Source organism: Hylobates moloch, unplaced genomic scaffold (assembly GCF_009828535.3).
Source record: "Hylobates moloch isolate HMO894 unplaced genomic scaffold, HMol_V3 SCAFFOLD_2, whole genome shotgun sequence".
NCBI lineage: Eukaryota > Metazoa > Chordata > Mammalia > Primates > Hylobatidae > Hylobates > Hylobates moloch.
Window position 1 is genome coordinate 67,951,701 of NW_026652277.1, and position 23,653 is coordinate 67,975,353.

At 44.1% G+C, this 23,653-nt stretch overlaps 1 protein-coding gene and 1 long non-coding RNA gene across 2 annotated transcripts in view; one reads left to right on the plus strand and one right to left on the minus strand.

Moving 5' to 3' along the window:
• Positions 1-1,022, minus strand: part of HOPX (HOP homeobox) — a 33,961-nt gene extending 32,939 nt beyond the window's left edge. The window contains exon 1 of the mRNA XM_032151539.2: positions 591-1,022. The gene's annotated coding sequence lies outside the window, so the exon portion shown is untranslated. The remainder of the gene's footprint in view (positions 1-590) is intronic.
• Positions 1,023-3,867: 2,845 nt separating this feature from the next.
• Positions 3,868-11,237, plus strand: LOC131382479 (uncharacterized). Its single transcript, XR_009211988.1, has 3 exons — positions 3,868-4,020; positions 7,725-7,771; positions 11,191-11,237. It is a non-coding gene; the product is annotated as an uncharacterized LOC131382479 (long non-coding RNA).
• Positions 11,238-23,653: the final 12,416 nt, after the last annotated feature.

Sequence of the window (23,653 nt, forward strand, 5' to 3'; positions counted from 1 at the left end):
AACCCCAGAGCCTGGGATTCCTTTTCATCTCAAAAAAAAAAAAAAATCACTGTTTTTGTTGTTATAAATAAGTATTATGAGAACCAGAAGTAACAATAAACTGCAAATTCAAAACCAAGCCACTTCTCCATCCAGAGACATCTCCCTCACTTCCCCCTGTCAAACACAAAACATATTTTAAAATGATATTATGTCTGATTTTAGATAAAAGTCTGGGATGCAGAATAACAATAATCTGCTTCTAAATGAGAAAATCATAGGCATCTGACAAATGCGGGTTTCAAAGTTATCTTTCCAAAATAGAAGCGAGTAAGAAAAACATCTCACCTGCTGGCCAAAAGACCAACACTGACTCCCCTTTCTCCAAATTCCCCTCGACCCCACGCAGTTTTGTTTGTAAGGGACTGATGTCTTACACCCGGCAGCATTTCCTAGCTTCTGCTTGGGGGTAAGTTTTTCATTCCTATTCTCCCTTTCACCTCTAAGGTTTTCCAACAGAAGAGCAAAGACAGTAACGACAGCATTTTGGTCTAGTTCCTGCACAAAACTCATTCCTCTGCATAAAAGGCAGACCTTTGAAAGGTACTTACGTGGAAGAGGCAAAGGCAAGCGCAAGCCCTGGGTTTGGAAGCTGTGTTTGCTGATGCCAGCCTGCTTAAATAGCTGGGCTGGCTGACGCAGGCTGCTGATAGCACGTTTATTTACGCCTGTGAGCGCACACTCGAGCAAGGACCTGAAAAACCTGCAGCGTGGGCAGAGGGTAAACCACTGAAAGTATGCCGAGGTCACATCTCTCCTGGTTATTCAGGTTTGATGTTCAGGCTGGGACTTCTGAGAGTCTCAAGGAACTTTCTCATCACTATCTTCTTGTCCCTGACCTCTCTCCTAGCCAAGCAAGCTTCTTCACCGAGATAGGATAAGAGAGATGTGGCTGAGAGAAAACGGGGAAGAGAAAAGGGACCCTGAGTCTTTTCACCCACTTTCTTACTTTGAGCGGGTTTCCAGTTAGATGTTGCCTCATTTTAAAGTGTAGATCTGGTGCGGTTGATTTCACAGCTCTGAGAGCTGAATGCTAGGCTAAGAGCCTGGACAATTGCCCAATTAATGAAAGGTGGTTTTCTTTTGGGCACAGAATGTACACATAAAGAACAGTTAAAAGGGAGAGATTCAGGCTAGGATGATACAATTTTAGGTCTCCATCAAAAACTATTCTCATTTATTTCCCCTGCATCTGTACTTTCCTCTTACCATCCCCTCTCCTTCGTTAATGAAATTCCTGTCTAAGAGGTGAAAGATTCCCCATGGGCTTGCAAATAAAAAGCCAGTGTGTGAGCAAGTCTGTGGGAAGATGCATGCAGAGTGTGACAGAGAGTTTAGGGGCTCGTGTGACAATCCGTGGAAACGTTTCTAAAGGCGAGGGTATGTGTGTGGGTGTGAGGACTCGCCTGTTGGATGTTTGTGTATTTTATTAGCTAGATACGGGAGCTAATACTCAATTGCAGTGCACTAAACATTATTAGGTGGGTATGATTTAGAGGGAATGAAGGAAGGGAGACAAGGTCTGGTGAGATCATCTGTGGGAGTATCTGTGTGTATTTGCTGGCTCGTAGCACAAACCGGTAAGTGCCATCCAGAGAGCCACACCCTATATTTCTCACTTCACCGGAGAAAGAGAAAGCCCACTTGAGTCTCTTGGGAACAGTAGCCATATGTGAAAGAAGAGCAGCGCTCATTCAGAATCTCTCTTTCCCTCTTGGAAAAGGGGGTGACCGTTATAAAACATGTGTGGGAAAGAGTAGAGACAGGGGGCCCAGGTTAACCCAACCTTGGTTACCAGACGAATTCTTTTGTATCCTGCCTAATTCATTGCCTAACTTCTGACCATTCTATGGCCAAATCTGGCTTCTTGCTGCCACGATTTTTTGAATGGGCAGGGTCTATGTCTTGTTTATCATTTGATACCCACAGCATTATTATTATTATTATTATTATTATTGCACAAATTATTATTGTGACAGCACAAATTATTATGATGATGACAATGGTGATGATCCATAATCTAGTAAGACTGACTGCGTGTCAGGCTCCATGTAAGGCACTGTACAGCAAGTTTGTTTGCTTATTTAATATGTAATACAACAACCCTATGAGGTTTTTTTGTTTTTTGTTTTTCACCCAGGCTGGAGTGCAGTGACACGATCTTGGCTCACTGCAGCCTTGACCTCCCAGGCTGGGGTGATTCTCCCACCTCAGCCTCCCGAGTAGCTGGGACCACAGGGACGCACCACCACACGTGGCTAATTTTTTGTATTTTTTGGAAAGACAGTGTTACATCATGTTGCCCAGGCTGGTCTCAAACTCCTGGGCTCAAGAGATCCTCCTGCCTCAGCCTCCCAAAGTGCTGGAATTACAGCCGTGAGCCACCTGGCCCAGCTGAGTTAGTTTTTTATTATCGTTATTTTATAGATGAGGAAACTGATACTCAGAAAGACTAAATAACTTTCCCAAGGTCACAGTGAATGGTGGGGGTGGAATTTGAATCCAGTTCTATCTGATTCCAGAGTCAGGGTTTCACTCAGGACTGGCTTGAACCAATACTTAGAAAGTTGCCTAAGAGTGTTCTCACCTAGCCTTAATTGTGTTTTGTTTATCGTCTGTCTTCCAGAATGTAATTTCCATGACAACAATGACCTTTCTTCATTGTTTACTCCTGTGCTCCAGCACAGTGCCTGGCACTTGGTAGTAGCTCAATAAATATGTGCCATTTGTTCAGTTTCTAAATTTCTATGGAGGCAGTACAGCCCAACAGATAGAGGTCCTGGCATCAACAGAGTCTCATCCTGGTTCAGATGAGACATTTTTTTTTCTCTTGCATAATGTGTCAGCTTCAAGCTATTTCTCTTTATCCAGTGTATCACGGAGATTAAACAAAAAGTGGTTGAAACCATGAAGCAGTTTTTACATCACTTGACTCTGCAGGTAGCAGGTATATGGTTCCAGTTGTTTGGGGGTGCAATGATGAAACCAAGGCCTCTAGCTTTTTCTGTCTTTCATTTTGTAGCTCTCAGTGTGACAGCATTTTCTCTCCTCATGGTGGTAAGATGGCTACAGTAGCTCAATTTATCGTATCTTTAAACAAAATATCCAAAGACAGGTAAAAAGTGGCCCAGGCTTTCTTTCTCCTAAGTGTCTTTCTTTGTTAGAGAGGAAAACCTTTTCAGAAGTCACTAGGAGTCTTTCACTTATGTCTCCTTGCTGAGCACTGGGTTATGTTAGCCAACACATTGGCTAAATCCATCATTTGCAAAGAGGAAAGGGATCAGGCTGATCATGGTTCCTCTCCTGGGCCTAAGGGAAGAATCTACCTTCTCCAGACAAATTGCTCTAATCATCTGAACAAAATCAAGATTCATTTATTAGTGAAGAAGCAGAAAAGTGCTACCCACAGTTTTGCCAATCTAAGAGATCCTTTAAAATACAATAACCTAAACTGCTTTCATGCTTGGGCACCAGCCCAGCCATGGCAATTGAGTTTTACTATATCAGTTCTCTCTTTCTATGCTTTTTTTTTTTCCCAGTGAGATAAGGTTGCTTTGGCTCTCAGTAAAATTAAGTATTTCAACAGCCTGCAAATAAGGGAGGTAGCTGGCCACTAATTTTTTTCCTGCAGGTTTAGATCCTAGGTCTTTATATCACCACTGATTTCCAGGGACTATCACACAACCTGTCAGCCTCTTGTCTTCTCCTGTGCTAGATGGGATTGGATGATGCTGTTGATTTCTTAGAGAAGTTGGGTCCAACACCGCAACTAATTATAAAAACATGACTCATTTTCCTGCTCCTCCTGTTGTCTATTATATTTCAGTGGAATTCCAGAATCCCACATGTTTGCCTCTGCCTCTGCCTGAAAGCTCCAGCTACTGCCTGGGTTATGTAAACTAGAGACATATGGCTGAGATGGTAATTCTCACATAGTTCTTTTTCTCCTGGTGATTAACAAACTTCAAATTACCACCCACAGTAAGTGTTATTTTTCTTCTATTTGCTGTTCTAAACCTTTTCCTCGTCACAGGTTTTGGGAACTCTTTTCTTCATTGGCTCAAATCAAGAGAATTAGGAGGAAGAATGGGGTCATGAGATGTTCCTCCACAGGAGAGGAACAATGCCTGGGGGAGGAAAGGGGCTCAGTAAGTGTTTACTGTGACTGGGCAAATGGTGGAAAGGAAAGAGTGCGGGCTTCTCAATCCTGCAGACTTGCGTGAAGTCCCACTACTTCTGCTTACCACCAATTTGATCAAGGGTAACTTATATAACTTCCCTCTGTTTCCTCATCTATAATATGGGACTGATGAGAATTATCTCACAAGTTCGTTGTAAGGACTAAAGATATGTAAAGCACTTAGCGTAATACCCAGAACATAGTGGGCACTCCATAAATGGGTAGCTACTGCTAATAGTTACAAGAAGAAGCTGCATCTTCCTATCCTTGGTCATCTTTGTGGAACCCATGCAAAATAGTTAAACCCAAAACCTCCAGGTGCCACAGCAAACAGGGCATTGGTAGAGCCACATATAATGCAGGGATGTCTGGATAGTGGGGACAGCTATTCTCTTCCTACCAAAAACTAGAGATTATTGAAGTGCAGGAAGTTGATTTATGAATAGGGAGCATGCGGACCTGAGAAATGATGCAGAGAGAGAGAAGCCATTCCTCGGGGAGCACAAAACTACCAAGGACATTTCAGTAAATTCACAATGAAGACTCTAAGCCTCCCAAGGGCCCAAATCTGACCTATACAGAAACAGATGAGGAAGAGGGTAGCCAGAGGATAGAGGCGAGCTTGCTGAGAATTCTGCCCCCAAGGTGTGAACTTGCAAGCAGAGAGGCCGAGAATTCTGAAGATGCTGTGGCAGTTCGAACTCCCAGAGAGGCCTTCCTAGCCCAGCCTGGCTGGGACGTAGAACGGTATGGGAAGCAGAAGAGGATCAGCCAATGGCAGAGAACCTGGACAAAGGAAAGGATGCCAAGCGACTGAGGATAGAGACGCTTCCCTTGGCTCCTCCCGGCAAAGGATTCCTCAGGTTTCCTGCTGAGAAGGGAGTGGAAGTTATGACATAATCACACTCTGTATTCTTTGTAGTTTGTTGTAGGCATGATAATTATTAAGTCATCCTTTCGGTGCACTGTATATACTAGATCCTTTTTTTGAGACAGAGACTTGCTCTGTCACCCAGGCTGGAGTGTACTGGTGCGATCTGGGCTCACTGCAACCTCTACCAGCATGTCCAGCTAAAATAGTTTTCTATATATATACATATATATATATATATATACACACACACACTCACACACACATATATATTATATATATATAATATATATATCGTATTTTTAATGGGAACAAGGTTTCGCTATGTTGGTCATGCTGGCCTTGAACCCCTGGCCTCAAATGATCCGCCTCCTTGGGCTCCCAAAGTGCTGGGATTACAGGCATGAGCCACTGCACCTGGCCTACTGTACATACTAGATTCTAAGCGTGGATTCTACCATCTTTCTAATTCATTTGTGGTCCTAGGGACTGTTAGGTGAGTTGATGACCGGGAGTTAGATGTTGCGTCCCATCAACAGCGTCTGTGCCTGGGTAGGGTTGTCACATCTGGTGTGGCCCCTGTTGCGTTTGTTCTTCTACTTAAGAAACACAGTTTCTTCTCATTCCATTTAGATTCATCCAGGGTTGAATGAATGAGGAGGCCTCAAGTATGGTTTTCCTTCCTGATCCCCTTCCTGTGATTGGCTAGAGAAGGGGATGGCCCTTGGCAACTGTGAGGCAGGGGGCGGGTGGGCATCACTCATCTGTGAAAGGAGTTGGGGAGGAGGCCTCTTTCTTCACTCATGAATGAATGCTTCACTTCACTGCTGTCAGCTGGGGCTGCCTGAGAAGCAGTGTGATGACATTCTCAGGAGGGGTGGGGGCGGTGCCTCACCTAAGAGGTGGCCTCTTCCATGACTGATGGAAAGATGTTGCAGACTGGGCCACCTGGCCTGATTGTAATCCCCTAACATATAGGGTGAGGACAGAGTCCTCACACCCACTACTGAAATTTCAGGGATGGGCCCTGTGCTAGAAGAAAGCAGGGGGTGGGGAGCTGGGGACAAGAAAAACAAAATCATTTGGTTAAAAAGCTTGCTTGACTGGGCACCAAACCCAGACACTCTGGTTTCACAGTCCATGGTCTAATCACTGCACTGCATGGCATTTGTAGCTACTTCTGACAGTGTCACAGGAGCCCCAGGTAGGAGGGAAGAGTAGGTACCACCTTCTCTGCACGGGGTGCCCCCAACCCCAAGTACTGTTTATTTAAGACACTGACTTCTGTGAATGATTTTACTTGGATACAGAGAGGGGAAGGAAAGGAGGACTGAGCTAACAAAAATATAGTTTGAAGACAAAACAAAAGAAAACAAAAACCTGTGTGCCTGACATGACACAGTGGAGAAAGAAAGGGCTGAAAATTATTTGGGCTAACATCATGGAGAAGCTGAAGGAAGAGAAAGAGTTTTGATTCGAGTCGAGACTCTTTTCTTCCTCCCTCCTCTACCCCAGAGCACCAAGGAAGACTCACAAGGCTCATGGGTGACCTAGAAAATCTCACCTCTCCTCTCCATGTCTCAGCCCCTCATCTGTATAAGGAAAAAGCTGATCCAGTTGATGAACCAGAGGTGATGTCTCTGAGATCCATTCGGTTTTAATCTCTTGTCCTCCAAGGGGAGAGGGTCAGGGGCAGGTGAATGTGGAGGAGGGCCTCAGAGCAGCCACATGAGCAGGACAGCTGCTCCCATTCAGGGCTGAGAAAGCCTAATGCACTAGCGCAGCTTTCCCAACTGTTCGTTCCAACTTTGAAACACTACTTCCACCCCCATGCCTCCCTCCCAGTTCTCTCCCCAACCACCTGGCCTTCCCTAGACCTTTTAGGGTCCAGGAACTAGAGGACAATACCTGGCACAGTGTGTGTGCAGGGAAGTGGGCAACCAGGATCTGCTCCAGCCACAACCCTCTCAACAATGTGTTTGCTCAGTGCCTGCCTTTTCACTGCAGACCAGGGAGACATCCTGAAAGAGAGAACTGGAGTGGGCTAGTAAAGAAGGAAGGGAGGGAGGGAGGGAAGGAGATAGGGAGGGAGGGAGGTGGAGAGGAAGGAAGGAAGGAGGATGGGAGGAGGGAGGGGAGGAAGGAAGGAAGGAAGGAAGGAAAGGAGAGGGGAGGGGAAGGAGGGAGGGAGGGAGGGAGAGGAGGGAGGGAGGAAGGGAACCAGGGAGGGGGAAGAGGAAGGAAGAAAGGAAGGAAAGAGGGAAGGAAGGAAGGAAGGGGGAGGGAGGGAGGAAGGGAAAGAGGGAGGAGGAGGAAGGAAGGGAGGGAGGGAGAGAGGGAGGGAGGTGGAGAGGAAAGGAAGGAAGGAAGGAGGGAGGGAGGAAGGGAACGAGGGAGGGGGAAGAGGAAGGAAGGAAGAAAGGAAGGAAAGAGGGAAGGAAGGAAGGAAGGAACGGGGAGGGAGGGAGGAAGGGAGAAAGGGAGGGAGGGAAGGAGGGAGAGAGGGAGGGAGAGAAGGAGCTATAAATCATCCTTGAAAAATGTCTAAAAGTTTTGATTTCTGCTTTTGGCAAAAATATGCTGTGGTCAGCTTTTGTTAACTAATTCAGTGAAATTCTTCTCTGTGTATTTCAGGAAAACCCTGCCTCATTCGTGGCCATCTCTGAGGTTTCTGCAACCAGGTAAGCCCTGGCAGTTCTGTGGGTGATAATTTAGGGTCCCTTGTAGAATGTCTTCTGATGTGTCACATTACATAAATGGTGGTGCACGTGCTTTCATCTGGTTTTCACCTCTCTAGAGAGTCAGCTCCCAAACTAGTCTTTCTAGTGGGCTCTGAATAACCTGCCAGAGGGTCCTGGGTTGATCCTGTGAGGCTGACACCCCTGACTTTGTTCTCTGACAGAGGGAAGTGGACTCTTCATGGTGCAGCCATTCAATGCCCCATCTGTGCCAGAGCCAAATCTCAGACTGAAGACAACTTAGTATGGTGTCAGGGTTCAGAGGAAAAGGCTTTGGGGGACAAGCTGGACCTGGTTCAAACCTAGGGTGATCAACTTTCTTAGTTTTCCCATAACTGTCCTGATTTTAGCACTGCAAGTCCTAAATCCCAGAAAATCCCCAAGTCCCGGGCAAACCTGGATGCTTGGTCACCCTATTCTAGCTCTTTCAGGCCTTAGCCAGTCATTTCTCTTCTTTGAGCCTTAGTTTCCTCATATGTGAAATGAGGGGAATGATGACAACATCAAATGGTATTTGAGGACTAGGGTCAATATGCATTCAAAGATTGTTCATCAAGAAAGTTAGAAGTTTAGGTGACAAAATGGTCTTTCTGTGTCTGTTCTGAGAAGGAGTAGATGTCTCCTCTCCCCAGTGTGTTTTGACTGTTTCAAGTGGAGGTGTGAGCACAGCACTTGAGGATTCTGGAACACTCTTCAGGAGGCCTTGCAGGCCCTGGCAATTGCAGAGCATGAATTAAGGGCTCTCCCAGCTCTATGATTATGTGGTTAAGGGTAAACGGCAGAAGAAGCTGCTTGCTTGCAGAAGTCACTTTCGGCAGCTACCACTTGCAAATCACAAATAAGAGATTATGAAATCTTTTCTTTTAGGCTTCTTTATTGCCCCTTGGCTATTGTCTGCAGAGATTCTTAACTAATAGCCATATTCAGAATGACTGTTTTCCAGAAACCACTCTTTCATGGCTGAAAAATGAAAAGAAGTCAAAGTTTTCTAAGGACTCCATTGCAAGGCAGTTGCAGGGCGAGAGTGGATTTCACAGGCATCTTAATTCCTGGCAGTAATGGCTGAGGGCTGTCTTGGAGACCAGAAGTGGCAGGCAAGAACTCTCTTAACAAAAGAGAGGCAGGGGGATTATTTATTCAAATGCCCTGATAGAAGAAGGCCTAATCAAAGACACTATAGAAAACAAGCCACAGGCAGATAGGGAATATTTGGAACATGAGAGTGTCGAAAGGATCCAGGCTTTTGCTAAAGGAAAGGAAATGACTAGGGGGAATGGCCTTTTTATAATTGAGCAGAGCTATGTCAGAGCTATGTGCCAAGGGTTGGGGATTATTCAAAGTGCAAACACCTTTATTATCCTGGTCCTCCCACCCCCATCACAAATGAAGTAAGAATCATTAGAATCAGTGCCAGATTCTGACTGAAAATAGAGGTCTTCAGAAGTTGGCAAATTCCACATGCAAGACCGGCACAAGTGACAATGAACTTGCTCTTGGCCACGGCAGTTGATGACACAATTTTGCATAATTAGAACACCTTCGGAAGTAGGGAGTAAAAAAGGACCCTCCAATCTGGAATTGACTGATTTACATAAACATTAGTGTGATTAGTGGTTTCAACTCTTAAGGTACTTCCTTGTCATTCACATTCTAATTGATAATAAATAGGGCAGAATGCCAAGGGGAGCAATACTGACGGTGCTTAGTGCCATAGAAAATTGCCCACGAGTCCGTGGGGAAGTCTGCAAAGTAGGTGTTTCTAGGTTACCAAAGTCATCTTCTTTTCTTGTGCTTTCCATTCTTTCCTAAAGAAAATTAAATTCTAGAACAGTTAATTTAAAAGTCAAGAAATTTCATTATCAGAATAATGCATTAAGTGTGTCCGCTATCTATTGCTGCCTAATAAATCACCCAAAAGCATAGTGACTTAACAACAGTCATTTTTAACCTCTCCCAGTTTCTGTGGGTCAGGCATTCAGAGAGGGCTCAGTGGGGAGATTCTGGTTTGGAGTCCCCCAAGTGGTTGTCAGAAGAAAGGCTGGAGCCAGAACAGCAGAGGGGCTGAAGAAGCTGCAGTCTTGCTAGGCACCTCGATCTTCACAGGTGCTCTCTCCATGTGGTCTCTCTATAAGAGCTAGTTTGAGCCTCTTCACTGTATGGCAGCCTCAGGGTAGTGAAATGCTCCAGTGCAAGTATTTCAGCTCCCAACACAGCAGCTGCATCAACTTTCGTGACCTGGCCTCAGAAGTTTCTGTTGGTTACCAGGGAGTTACGAGCCCACTTAGATTCAAGAGAAGGGGAATTTGATGTGACTTCTTAATAGAGAATGGTGATATTCTAGAGGGGCAATGTGGGGTAAGAGATATCACTGTGGCCATCTCTTGAAAATACAATATGCCATCAGGTGTAAATAACTGATGATCATAATCTTTTAAGGAAATATCTATATTTTAAGAAAATAATATATTAACCCAAGCAAATCTTTAAACTAGTAGAATAGGTATTGAAGAACCTGTGTCAACTGCCTTCAATCCCTTCTTCTCATTCTCATTACCTTTTTTTTTTGAGATGGAGTTTTGCTCTTGTTGCCCAGGCTGGAGTGCAATGGCACTATCTTGGCTCACCACAATCTCCGCCTCCCGGGTTCAAGCGATTCTCCTGCCTCAGACTCCCGAGTAGCTGGGATTACAGGCATGTGCCACCACACCAGGATAATTTTGTATTTTTAGTGGAGATGGGGTTTCTCCATGTTGCTCAGGCTGGTCTCGAACTCCTGACCTCAAATGATCTGCCTGCCTCAGCCTCCCAAAGTGCTGAGATTACAGGCATGAGCCACTGTGCTCGGCCACTTCTGATTCTTTAGACTAGAAAAATTGGATGTAATATAAGTCTTCTAGGGCTGCCATAACAAAGTACCACAGACTGAGAGACTTAAGCAATAGAAATGTATTGTCCCACAGCTCTGGAGGCTTGAAATCCGAGATCAAGGTGCTGTCAGGGTTGCTTCTTTCTAAGGTTGTGAGAGAAGCCATGTCTATCCCTTATCTTCTGTGGTTTACTTGTAATCTTTGGCATTCTTTGTTCTGTAAAATCATCTCCCTGATCTCTGCCTTCATCTTCACAGGGTGTACTCCCGGAATGTGTACATCTGTGTTCAATTTTTCCCTTTTTATAAAAACACCAGTCATATCAGATGAGGGGCCCAGCCTAGTTCAGTATAATCTCAACTCAACTAATTACATCTGCAATGGCCCTATTTACAAGTAAGGTCACATTCTGAGGTACTAGGGTTTTAGGACTTCAACATAATGATTTTTAAAGGGACCCAGTGTCACCCATTACATGCCTCTTATTTTCCAAAGGAAGAAGCTTCTTTTGATATGGTTCCCGGGAGCATGAATTGGAATAGGTAAAATTTTCCAATTTTATATCTGTCTTTTCCTTTTCATGACACTTGACATTCTCTCCAGCCTCCTAAATATCTTCTTTACATTTTAAGTAAAAGTTTTCATTAAGGTGATTAATGTCATTAGAGTAGTTTAGGATTAAATGTTCCTTTAATTCAAATGTAATTATCAAATGTTGGTTATGGGGCCTCATCCCTTCCCAAACTTTCCATAGTGCCCCTAGTTATATAACTTCAGGTTGCATGGGATTTTTTTTTTTTTTTTATGACTATCCCCTCATAACCTGGGATTCACCTATGCAGCAACCTAGTTTAGTAAAGAGGCTTAAATAGCAATTTATTGACTTTGGAGATTTGAGATTGTTCTCTCTCAATTTATTTCCTTTGAATATTTATAGAAAAAAAAAAGCACAACCAACTGCTCACTGGGGAAGCCACAAATACTTGGCTTTCCTGCCCTGGCACTTATCTTGTACTTGATGTTTTCAAAATACCAACTACTCATTAGATAGCCAGTTCCCACTACATCTTTGTGAAATGTGAGAATTCTTGCCATTTTCAGTAAAGGAAATTGAAGCAGAAAGCACCAAGGTGACCTGCGCAAGGTGACAGAACAAATCAGAAGCAGACCCAGGTGGCTGCATTTTATGAACTAAAAGTTTGTCCTGTGTAAACCCAGAGACAAGCCGTCACAGCCTTATCCCTTTCTCCTCTTCCCGAAAGCCAAATGTCCACTTTTCCCCTTGCTCTGCAGTCCTTGGAGGAGCAGCACACAGGCAGGAGTGAGCAGACACCAAGCACACAAGGACCGTGGCCAGCAGATGCCCACTGGGAGCAGGCATGTTGTTAGTGCTTGTAAAGCTCCCTGGAGACCTCAGAAATCTTAAGGCGAACTTTTGGGACATGAAACCCTGAGTCAGAAGATGGGACTCCAAAGCAATCTCTTTTGTACTACAGGGTGGTAAGATCTGGGAAATTTGGGTGACATGAACAATAATGAAAAAGATGTGGAAGGTATTCCTTCTGGTCCTAAACTGTAATCCTCTTGATCATAGGATCTGTTAGAAACAAGCTCCCTGAAATCCTTTGGTCTAGTCTTAAGCCAGGAGGCATTAATAGCAAACTTTAAGGACTTTCCTTAACTCTAGGAAGACACTACAAGAAAGAATCATAGGCATTAATGTGGCTGCCTCCCCAGAAATGCTGGGAGGCACCAGATCACCTTTCAGTGTTTGCAAAGTTCTCATTTTTTTTTTCCTCTGGTGAAAAAAGATTGCATATAATTGGCTGGTCCTATACTTGAGTGAGGGAGAATTCAATGGGATGGAAATTATCTTATTTAAGGTGCTCACCCAGACCAGCATTTTATACTTAGGCAGGTCATTGAAGCAAAATTCATCCTCAAAATCACATTCTCCACTCCTGATACCAAGCTTCTCATTCCCTAATTTTTTCTTTACTCATTTACTTTTTTATTTATTCCTTTTTTTATTTTTTTGAGATAGAGTCGTTCTCTGTCGCCCAGGCTGGAGTGCAGCAGTGCAATCTCGGCTCACTGCAACCTCTGCCTCCCGAATTCAAGCGATTCTCCTGCCTCAGCCTCCCGAGTAGCTGGAATTACAGGCGTGCCACCATGCCTGGTTAATTTTTATATGTTTAGTAGAGACGGGGTTTTACCATGTTGGCCAGGCTGGTCTTGAACTCCTGACCTCAGGTGATCCACTTGCCTCGGCCTCCCAAAGTGCTGGGATTACAGGCGTGAGCCACCGAGCCCAGCCTACTCATTTACTTTAAAGCTGGGATTGGTCTTTCACTCAGCAGAGGCATAGCTGGTGAGGTGTGTTTTGCTTTGGTAATATGATTCTCATGTGGAGTAAAAGACAAAGTGGACATCTTTTCAGGCAAGAATATAGTAAGTTGAAGCTTGTCTTTTTCACATCAAAATGCCATCTTGGTCCTGCACCCCTAAATCCTAGGCATAAAGATCGAAGTTTTTAGGTTTATTTGCATAGTCAAAACTAAGAAACTCATCCTATTTCTCATTTAATCTTGGCCATTAGGAATCTCAGTCAAATTTAGTGCTCAGTTTCACTATGCATTCTTAGTTTAAGTTTTCAAGCATAAACTGTCTCAGTTCAGGCTGCAATGACAGAATACCATCAGCTGAGTGGCATAAGCAGTAAGCATTTATTTCTCTCAGTTCTGGAAGCTAGAAAGTGTCAGATCAAATTATTAGAATATTTAGTGTGTGGTGAGGGCCATTCCCTGGCTCCTAGAGAGCTGTCCTCTTACTGTGTCTTCATATGGCAGAATGAGGGCTAGAGAACTCTCCGGGTCTCTTTTATAAGGACACTAATCTTATTCATAGCATTCCAACATTGCGACTGACTTACCTCCCTAATGCCCCATCTCCCACTTCTGTCACTTTGGAGGGTTAGAATCTCAAATCTATGAATTTTGCGGGACACAAGCATTTAGCCCATAACAAAAACTTTTACATACACAACTTTTATTATGATCCGTGTCTTAATGACTTTATTTGTAAGGGTTGTTTTAAACTACAAGCTGCCTTAAGTCTTTTTAAAAAACAATTTAAGAATGGTATTAATAATAAAATATATTTTTTAAATCAGTATAACATTCAACAATGAGAATGTCCTTAAAAATCAGTTTGTTTTGTCCACAGGTTGATCAGGAAACACTGAAAAATGACAATCAGTTCTGGTATTCACCCAGGGCACACCCATCCTGCCACACTGGAAGTTAAGATATTGAACTTTCTGTATGAGTTGTTTTAAAGCTGCTGCCTTAAAGGACATGAACAGACACTTCTCAAAATAAAACATTAATGCGGCCAACAAACATTAAAATAAGCTCAGGCTGGGTGCGGTGGCTCACGCCTGTAATCCCAGCACTTTCGAAGGCCGAGGCGGGTGGATCACGAGGTCAGGAGTTCAAGACCAGTCTGGCCAAGATGGTGAAACCCCGTCTCTACTAAAAATACAAAAATTAGCTGGGTGTGGTGGCAGGCGCCTGTAATCCCAGCTACTCAAGAGGCTGAGGCAGGAGAATCGCTTGAACCCAAGGGAGGGGGGCTCAGAAGTTGCAGTGAGCCGAGATTGTGCCATTGCACTCCAGCCTGGGCGACACAGCAAGCCTCCGTCTCAAAAAAAAAAAAAAAAAAAAGAAGCTCAACATCACTGATCATCAGAGAAATGCAAATCAAAACCAAAATGAGATACCATCTCACGCCAGTTAGAATGGCAATTATTAAAAAGTCAAGAAACTGCAGATGTTGGCAAAGTTGTGGAGAAAAAGGAACACTTTTACACTGTTGGTGGGAATGTAAATTAGTTCAACCATGGTGAAAGACAGTGTGGCGATTCCTCAAAGATCTAGAAGCAGAAATACCATTTGACCCAGCAATCTTATTACTGGGTATACACCCAAAGGAATATAAATCATTCTATTATAAAGATACATATATATTCATATATAAAGATGTATGTTCATTGCAACACTGTTTACAATAGCAAAGGCATGGAATCAACCCAAATGTGCATCAACAATAGACTGGATAAAGCAAATGTGGTACGTATATACTATGGAATACTATGCAGCCATAACAAGGAGTCAGATCATGTCCTTTGCAGGGACATGGTTGGAGCTGGAGGCTGTTATCCTCAGCAAACTAACATAGGAACAGAAAACCAAACACCACATGTTCTCACTTATAAGTGGGAGCTGAACAATGAGAACAGAGGGAGGGGAACAACACACACTGGGGGCTGTTGGGTGGGGGTTGGGGAGAGGGAAAGCATCAGGAAGAATAGCTAATGGGTGCTGGGCCTAATAATACCTGAGCGATGGTTTGTTCTGTGCAGCAAACCACCATGGCACACGTTTACCTATGTAAACTGCACATCCTGCATATGTACCCTAGAACTTAAAATAAAAGTTTAAGGGGAAAAAAAGCCGCTGCCTGAGCCTCCAAAGTACCTTGCACAGTCACTTAACTCCACCCCTTGCCTGAGACCACTTCCTCATCCATCCTGCCAGGATGCAGTAACCAAAGAGGACCTAAAAGACCAGCTCCAGGCTATGACCAGTAGCCACTCTCACAGATCAGTGCTTTAGCCATTCTGATTTTTAAGTATAACACTCCCCCTTAGAGGGAACTTTTTGCTATTTTTGCTTCCTGTTATTGCAAACAGTAGCTTTGCTTATTGATAAAAGTTCTGGGTAGTGGCAAAGAATACAGACCCTGAAGCTGGGCTGCTTGGATACAGCCTCGTTCATCCTCATCTAGTCCCTGTGACCTTGGTGAGTTCTGTGTCTTCTGTATACCTCCTTTCTTTGTGAGTTGAAGGTAAGAGTGGTACCCACCTTGCAGGATTGTTGAGAGGAGTAGCCGAGTGAATCGCTGTAAAGCAGTTAGAGCAGTGCCTGTTTCAAACACAGTGTGTTAGCCATTATGATTAAGCATCTACTACGTGCCAGACACAATACTAAATGCTTTGTGTTTGTTATATAACTCGCAAGTACTCTATCGAGTAGGTATTGTCATCCCTAGTTCAAAGAGACTAAATCTCAGGGCAGTTGAGATGTGCTCAAAGTTACAGTGCCAGCGATGGACGGAGCAGATGTAAATTCCTGCCTCTTTGACCCAAAGGCCATGCTTCCTCTCTGCCCTAGGTTCTTCTCTGGTGGAAGTGGCACCTTGCAGCAAAGAAGAAAGAGGAGATGGCTGGCTGCTCACAGGTATCTGGTGACAGCTGAGTAAGTGAAGATGCTCAGTGGAGACACAGACCTCATGGAAGTGGGGTGGCAGATGAAGCTCCCCTCTACCTCTTCTGCTTCTGTTTAGAACAAAATTCTCCCATCACCCAGGCTGAAAGCCTGGCAGTCATCCTGCCCCTCCCCCTCCTCACTCCCAGATGAAGTCACCAAGTGCCCTGGTTCTGCTCATGTGATGTCTCCTACCTTCCTGCCATTCCATCCATGCCTGTGCTAACACTCCACTGCAAGTTCTCATTACATCATGTCCAGATCATTTCAAAAGCCTCTCAACTAGTCTCCCAGCCCCCGGGCCTCAGTCTTCACTCCCAAAACCACCACGTTATTCCTAAAGACAGTGCTGCCATCACGTGATTTCACCATTCAAAACCTTCCAATGACTACTCAGTGTCTACCCAACACAGTGAAGCTTTTTAGACAGACATTCAAGCTCCTTCATTTAATTCTAATCTTCATTTCCAAATTGCTCTCTCGGGACTCCCAGTAAGAATCCTGTGATTTAGCCAGGATTATTTACTTGTTATTCCTTAATTGTGCTATTTCTTTCCCACCTCCAAGCCTTACCCACTCCACTCCCCATGGCTGCACAGTGCCTTCCTGTCTTCTAAATCCTGTAGGTCCATCATGACCCAACTTGGTCCCATCCCCGCTCTGATACCTCCCGTGACCACTCTGGGGGACTGGAATCTCCCTGTATCTGAGTGATATCGCTTACTTGGCACTTCACCTCCACTGCCTTATGTTATGAATTTGCTTTTTATTTGAATATGCTCTGCTTTCTCAGTTACACTATCAATGTCTTACAGCCAGAGGGGGAAGGAGATGATGGCAGGAGGGCTCTGACATGGGAAGGCTGTGGGACAGATTGGTGGGCAGGCTTTTGGGCTCAGAAATCAGGCAAGCAGGGTTTGAATCACAGCTCTGCTCTAACTAGGCACTCTTTGCCAAGATATCTCATCTCTCAATGTTCTCATTCATACAATGGGGATAATGATTGTTCCTACCGTGTAGAGCTGTTGTGAGGATTAAATGAGTTAATACATGAAGAACCCTTGCCCAGAGCCCGGCACACAGATAAAGTTTAATTACTATTGGTTATCATTGTTTTCACTATCAGACAAGAAGAAAGGGTTTATGATATGCTAGACACCATATACACGACCTTATTTAATTTATGTAGCAACCTGATGAGGTAATAGGGTCATGCTCATTTTAGAGATGAGAAAACTGAAGTTTTGAGAAGTTTGATCACATGACTAATAATTCAGCCTAAACTCAGCGCTCTCTGGGTCCAAAGACCATTGCTTTCCACAAAGTTAATCCACGAAGTTCCTGAGATTGGGGGAAATGGCTTGTACTTCTTTATAATTCCTTCAATATCTCATAGATGGCACAAAAAATTGCTGCTGAATGGCTGGGAGATTTCTTAGAAGATCTCAGCAACAAGTCCTTTATGCTGCTGTGGGTCAAGATTGCTATCTGCCTACCACGATTTCCTCTCTCTCTCTCTAAATAATCCCAGTATTTAGCTGGGCACATAACTGCCTAAAACAGGGATCAGCCATTCTGTACAGACAGAGTCAAATGCAGTACATAATTTCGGTTTTGTAAGCCATATGTTCTCATTAGAACACTCAGCTTTGGCATGGTAGTGCGAAAGCAGCCGTAGACAATATGTACATGAATGAGTGTGGCTGAGTTCCCAAAATCTTTATTTACAAAAACAGATTTGTCCTGTGGACTATAGTTGGCCGACCCTTCCCCTAGAGTGCAGACACCACTGGCTGCCTCAAATAAAGATGCCCGTGATGGTTAATTTTATGTGTCATCTTGGATGAACCACAGTGTGCCTAGATATTTGGTTAAACATTATTATGAGTGTTTCTGTGAGAGTACTTTTAGATGACATTAACATTTAAATTGATGGACTTTGAGTAAAGCAGACTGTCCTCCATAATGTAGGTGAACCTCATCCAATCAGTTGAAAACCTGAATAGACCAAAAGGAAAAGAATAGATCATAAAGCCTGAATAAAATAGAATATTTTATCTTCCTTCCCCGAGGAGAGAATTCTCCAGCAGCCTGCCTTCAGACTTCATCTGCAGCACTGGCTCTTTCTTATTCTACAGAGGACTAGAACTAGGACACCAGCCTTTCGTGGGTCTCCAGCCTGCCTGTTCACCCTGCAGATTTTAGATTTGCTAACTCCTGTAATAATGTGAGCCAATTCCTTATCATCTTTATACACACACACACACACACACACACACATCCATTGGTTCTGTTTCTCTGGGGGAACCCTGACTAATACAATGCTATTTCCCAGCTGCCCTTGTGGCAAGATGTGTCCATGTGACTATGTTCTGGGCAGCAGAATGTAAGTGGCAATGCTGCGTGATAACGTCCAAGAAATTTCCTTAAAGGATAGAAGGCATATGCTCTTTGGCCTGTCATCCCCCCTCACCCATCCTGCTGTTTGGAAGGCAGATGTGATGACTGAAGGGCTTCTGTAGGCTGTGATACAGCCACAAAGCAGAAGCCCAGAGCAGCCTGAGCTGCTTACACTGTCAGAGGCCTTCGAACCAAAGTGACTCCATCTTGAATAAGGGCTGGGTAAAATGAAGATGAAACCTACAGGACTGCATTCCCAGGAGGTTAGGCATTCTTAGTCACAGGATGAAATGGGAGGTGAGTAGAGCTCATGTCACAAGATACAGGTCACAAAGACTCTTCTGATAAAACAGAATGCGGTAAAGAAGCCAGCCAAAACCCACTAAAACCAAGATGGCAACAAAAGTGACTTCTGATGGTCCCCGCTGCTCATTATATGCTAATTATAATGCATTAGCATGCTAAAAGACACGCCCACCAGTGCCATGACAGTTTACAAATGCCAGGGCAATGTCCAGAAGTTATCCTATATAGTCTAAAAAGGGGAAGAACCCTCAGTTCCGGAAATTGCCTGCCCCTTTTTTGGAAAACTCATGATTAAGTCACCTCTTGTTTAGCATGTGATCAAGAAATAACCATAAAAGTAGCCAACTGGCAGCCCTCAGGGCAGCTCTGTCTATGGAGTAGCCATTATTTTGTTTCTTTACTTCTCTAATAAACTTGCTTTCACTTTACTTGGTGGACTCGCCCTGAATTCGTTCTTGTGCAAGATCCAAGAACCCACTCTTGGGGTCTGCATCAGGACCCCTTTCTTGTGACAATACCAGGACTTTTATAAGAGCAAGAAATACAGCCCAGTCTTATTTAAGCCATATTTAATGTTCCCATTGCAGCTTAACTTAATCCTAACAGGTACCATTCCTGTCAGTCTGGTGCTAGAAATAGTAGCACTTCTCTTTGGTGGCCATGAAGAATTCATTTATAGTATTTTACAAAAATTATATTAAGAGAGAATAACCCAATTTAAATCTTTCCCACAATCTGTTGTCTCTTTAGAGTCAGCAGGAGGACATGAGATTGAAGCATGAGAGAGAGAGAGAGAGAGAGAGAAACAGAAATAGATTCTTTCTAAACGGATAGGGGGAGGAGCAGAGCCAGACCAAACTCAGAGACTCTAGGCTGACACAACTGATAATACCCTGGGGACACTGAGGTGGGGGTTGGGTGTGGGAAGTGGTGAGGGGTTCACTGCTGGCACTGTTCTCATCAGGGAATGATGTAGCTGGCATCAGAAATGGATGTTTCCAGCTGTGTAGACCTTAAGCCCAGCCTTAGGTCAGAAATACGGCTGGAGCTGACTATGGATGTTTTTTTTGGTCATAATTCAGCCATCTGCATTAAATCATGACCTTGATCTATCCTTTGTGTATCTTCACCTTAAAAGTAAATAAAAGGGAAAAAGAAATACAGTAAGTAAATGGCCAAATCAGTAGCCCAACACCTCTCACCCTACCTTCTTCTTACTTGCTGGAGTAGCTTATTCTTTCTATAGAGTTGAGAATTCTAGCTATTCACATTTTGAGCTCCCTTGAGGCTAGGACATAGATATAAGACCTGATTTTGTCCAATTTACCTGCAAAGTCTGCTGACTGTCTTATGAGAAATTCCTTCTTCACCAGATGTGATCTTGTTACCACGTGATGCCTGGAACTGCCGCAGCCACCTTATAAGTGTGAGGGAGACATGGCAGACATACTGAGGAATACAGAGTCAAGAGATGGAAAATATCTGGATTCTTGATGACATCCCTGACCTTAAAATGTTAGACTGCATCCAGGCTTATTGCTATGTGAAATCATAGATGTCTTTATTGTTTAACTATTTTTGTTTAGTTATTCTGTTACTTGCTGCCAAAAGCATCCTTACTGATGCAGTGGCCAAAAGCATTTTAGCATTCTAAGCTGTAACATCCTATCTTTACAGGCCACCTTAGTCCAAACAAATACTCACCCTTGTTAGCATGTTACTGCTCCATTTTCTGATTGGAAAGTATGCTCTATCCACTTACTGGAAGATGAGGCAGCTAGGTCATCTGAGTTTGAAACCTGGCTTTACCTGTATGACCTGGGGAAATTACTTAACTACTCTGTGCCTCAACTTCCTTATCCATTAAAAGGGAAAAACAATCATCCTACTTCATAGGATTGTACTGAGGATCAAATGGATTGACACACATAAAATACTTAGAACAGTGCCTAGCTCACATCATAAAAATAAGTACACACTAGCTTTATTATCATCCTCACTAAGAGTACACCCTTCTGCAGGCTTCCAAGGCAATTTGTTCACCCACATTCCTTATCCATTAAAAGGGAAAAACAATCATCCTACTTCATAGGATTTTACTGAGGATCAAACGGATTGACACACATAAAACACTTAGAACAGTGCCTAGCTCACATCATAAAAATAAGTACACACTAGCTTTATTATCATCCTCACTAAGAGTACACCCTTCTGCAGGCTTCCAAGGCAAACTGTTCACCCACATTTTCCTTTGCCAAGTACTCCTGGGAATAGCTGAAATGTGACACAGACATGGCCAATTCGAGTCTCTTGCTAGCCTGCATACCACCAGATTATCAGAAAAGAAGTTTGGCCAATGGAAAATCTGGAAATACATCTAGAAACCAAAATTCCCTATACTCCCCAAATCCCCTACTTCTGCATGTCTGTCACCCCATGCGTGTTCTGAGATGCAGGTAACAAGGACCCCTCTGGGTTGGTTTCCCACAGGCCTCTGGGATGTGCCCTCCAATGAGACTTTAACCCTGAATGTGTCTCTCATACATCTACAGTCCTAGTGAATAGAAAGGGGAAACCTTACAGATCTTACATCACTATTACTTTTGACTTTAATACCTGCAATTTCTCCCCCTCTTTAGCTTTTTTGCTGGGCCAAGAATCTCTTCTAGTCTCCTCTTGAGACACCCGTTTTCTCATCATCCTAGTATCGTACATGCCTTGTCTGGCTGCCATCCTCCCTGGACTGCAGAGGCTGTTCAGCTCCTTACGTTTGCATTGCGCTTGTCAATCCAGGCCAGTTTTCAGCAAATGCTTCTGTATAGCTCGTCTGCAGAGCCCTTGGCAGCTTCCAAAATATTTTAGCCCAAGTTATTTAATCCTCATAAAAATCTTGTATGGTGCATGTTTTTATTCCAAGCCAGGCTCTTCGGGGCTTTTTGCTTTCCTGTAGAGATCAGCAGCAAAAAGAGGTGAGACAAACATTTTTCATTTTCTTTCCTATACCGATCTAAGGTGCTAAGGACCTTGTCTGCAGTTACCTCAGCAGTGAGTATTCTGGCAGAGAGAAAGCAAAGACCTTTCAGAAATCAGCTGAAGTCTACCTGTAACTCGAGGACTTGGCTTTGGAAGGAAAAACAACCAACTGGTACTTCTCTGGATAAAAAGATCTGGTTCTGACGTCTAACTGGTGATTCAATCTAGAATCAAGTGACAGGGAGGAAGAAGGCTCTAGAAATTAGCTGACTTAAGTGCTTCCTGATGTTAAATCTTTTGCCATTTCTATGAGTCCAAAGAAGCACAATATTTGGATCTCTTCGGATTAAATCTGCTCTGTTGATTTGTTCATCAGTGTGCCTCTCAAACATCTGCATTGGCAACAACCTTCTCAGGACATGGCCCATCTGAGAAGCTCTGGTGGGTGCGGGCTGGAAGGAGGAGCTGCAGGCCTCTGCACGTGGGCTGGGACCAGACAGCTCTGCCACCTCACTGTCTGTCTGCGCTGCCAAACTCATGGAAAAGTTCCTTTCATTTCTCACATTTTATTCAGTGCCAGCTTGGGAGGCCTGCAGAGGGTTCAGGGGCCCAGCTATTGTGCTAACCGGAGCACTATAAGTGACAAATGCTGTTTTTTCCTTTTTATCTCTTTCTTTCTGCCTTCCAGGAAGATTTAAACAACAATAACAACAACAACAAAACCAAAGAACTCGCTTTTTACTTTCAAGCACACCCTGTTCCTTCACAAGAAAAAAAGCCCACAGAGCAACCCCATAAAGTCTCTATTCAGCACTCTTTGTTGGGTTTTGGCTCAGGGTTCACCTAACTCATTCCCAGAGCACACAGCAGCAGGGGAGGTGGGGTTCACAGTAGAGAACAGTAAAAAGATCTGCTCCAGATTTCCTGAGGATTCCAGAATGCATTGGAAAACCAGTGTTTCTGGATGAGTGGCATGGAGCACAGCAGTGACTTCATTACCTATTTCACCCCCTTAAATTGGAGCTTGCCCACGTCAGGGCTGGCCAGGCACTCCAACCCATTCCTGCCTATACACATCCCCCCTCTGAAAGGGCTTCCTTGGGGGAAACTGGGCATCTTCCTTCGCCATCCCTTGAACAGGCTTTTGTAGGTGGCTTTTGCATTCGTGATTCCTACCTTGGAAGGAGATACCTAAGGCATCCTTCTGGCTGCCCAGAGCAAACACTTTGGCATCACCCTGGACTCCCCTTTCTCACGCCCCACTTCCAATACACTAGCTTAGCTGGTCAGCTCCACATTCAAACTTATTCAGGATGTATCAGTCAGGGTTCAACGAGAGAAACTGAACCAGCAGGAGAGTCGTATTAAGAGGAATTGCCCTACATATGTTACCAGTTGGGAGTGTCCAGGTTCTTGGCATCTTGAACGAAGAACTGGACAGAACACACAAACAAACCAAGCAAAGAATGAAGCAACAAAAGCAGAGATTTATTAAAAATGAAAGTACAGGCCAGGCGCGGTGGCTCACGCTTGTAATCCCAGCACTTTGGGAGGCCGAGGCGGGCGGATCACGAGGTCAGGAGATCGAGACCACGGTGAAACCCCGTCTCTACTAAAAATACAAAAAATTAGCCGGGCGTGGTGGCGGGCACCTGTAGTCCCAGCTACTCGGAGAGGCTGAGGCAGGAGAATGGCGTGAACCCGGGAGGCGGAGCTTGCAGTGAGCTGAGATCGCGCCACTGCACTCCAGCCTGGGTGACAGAGCGAGACTCCGTCTCAAAAAAAAAAAAAAAATGAAAGTACACTCCACGGTGTGGGAGCGGCTGAGCATAGGGGCTTAAAAGCCCGGTTACAGAATTTTCTGGGGTTTAAATACTGTCTAGAGGTTTCCATTGGTTACTTGGTGTACGCCCTATGTAAATGAAGAGGCTAAAGTGAGGTTACAAAGTTAT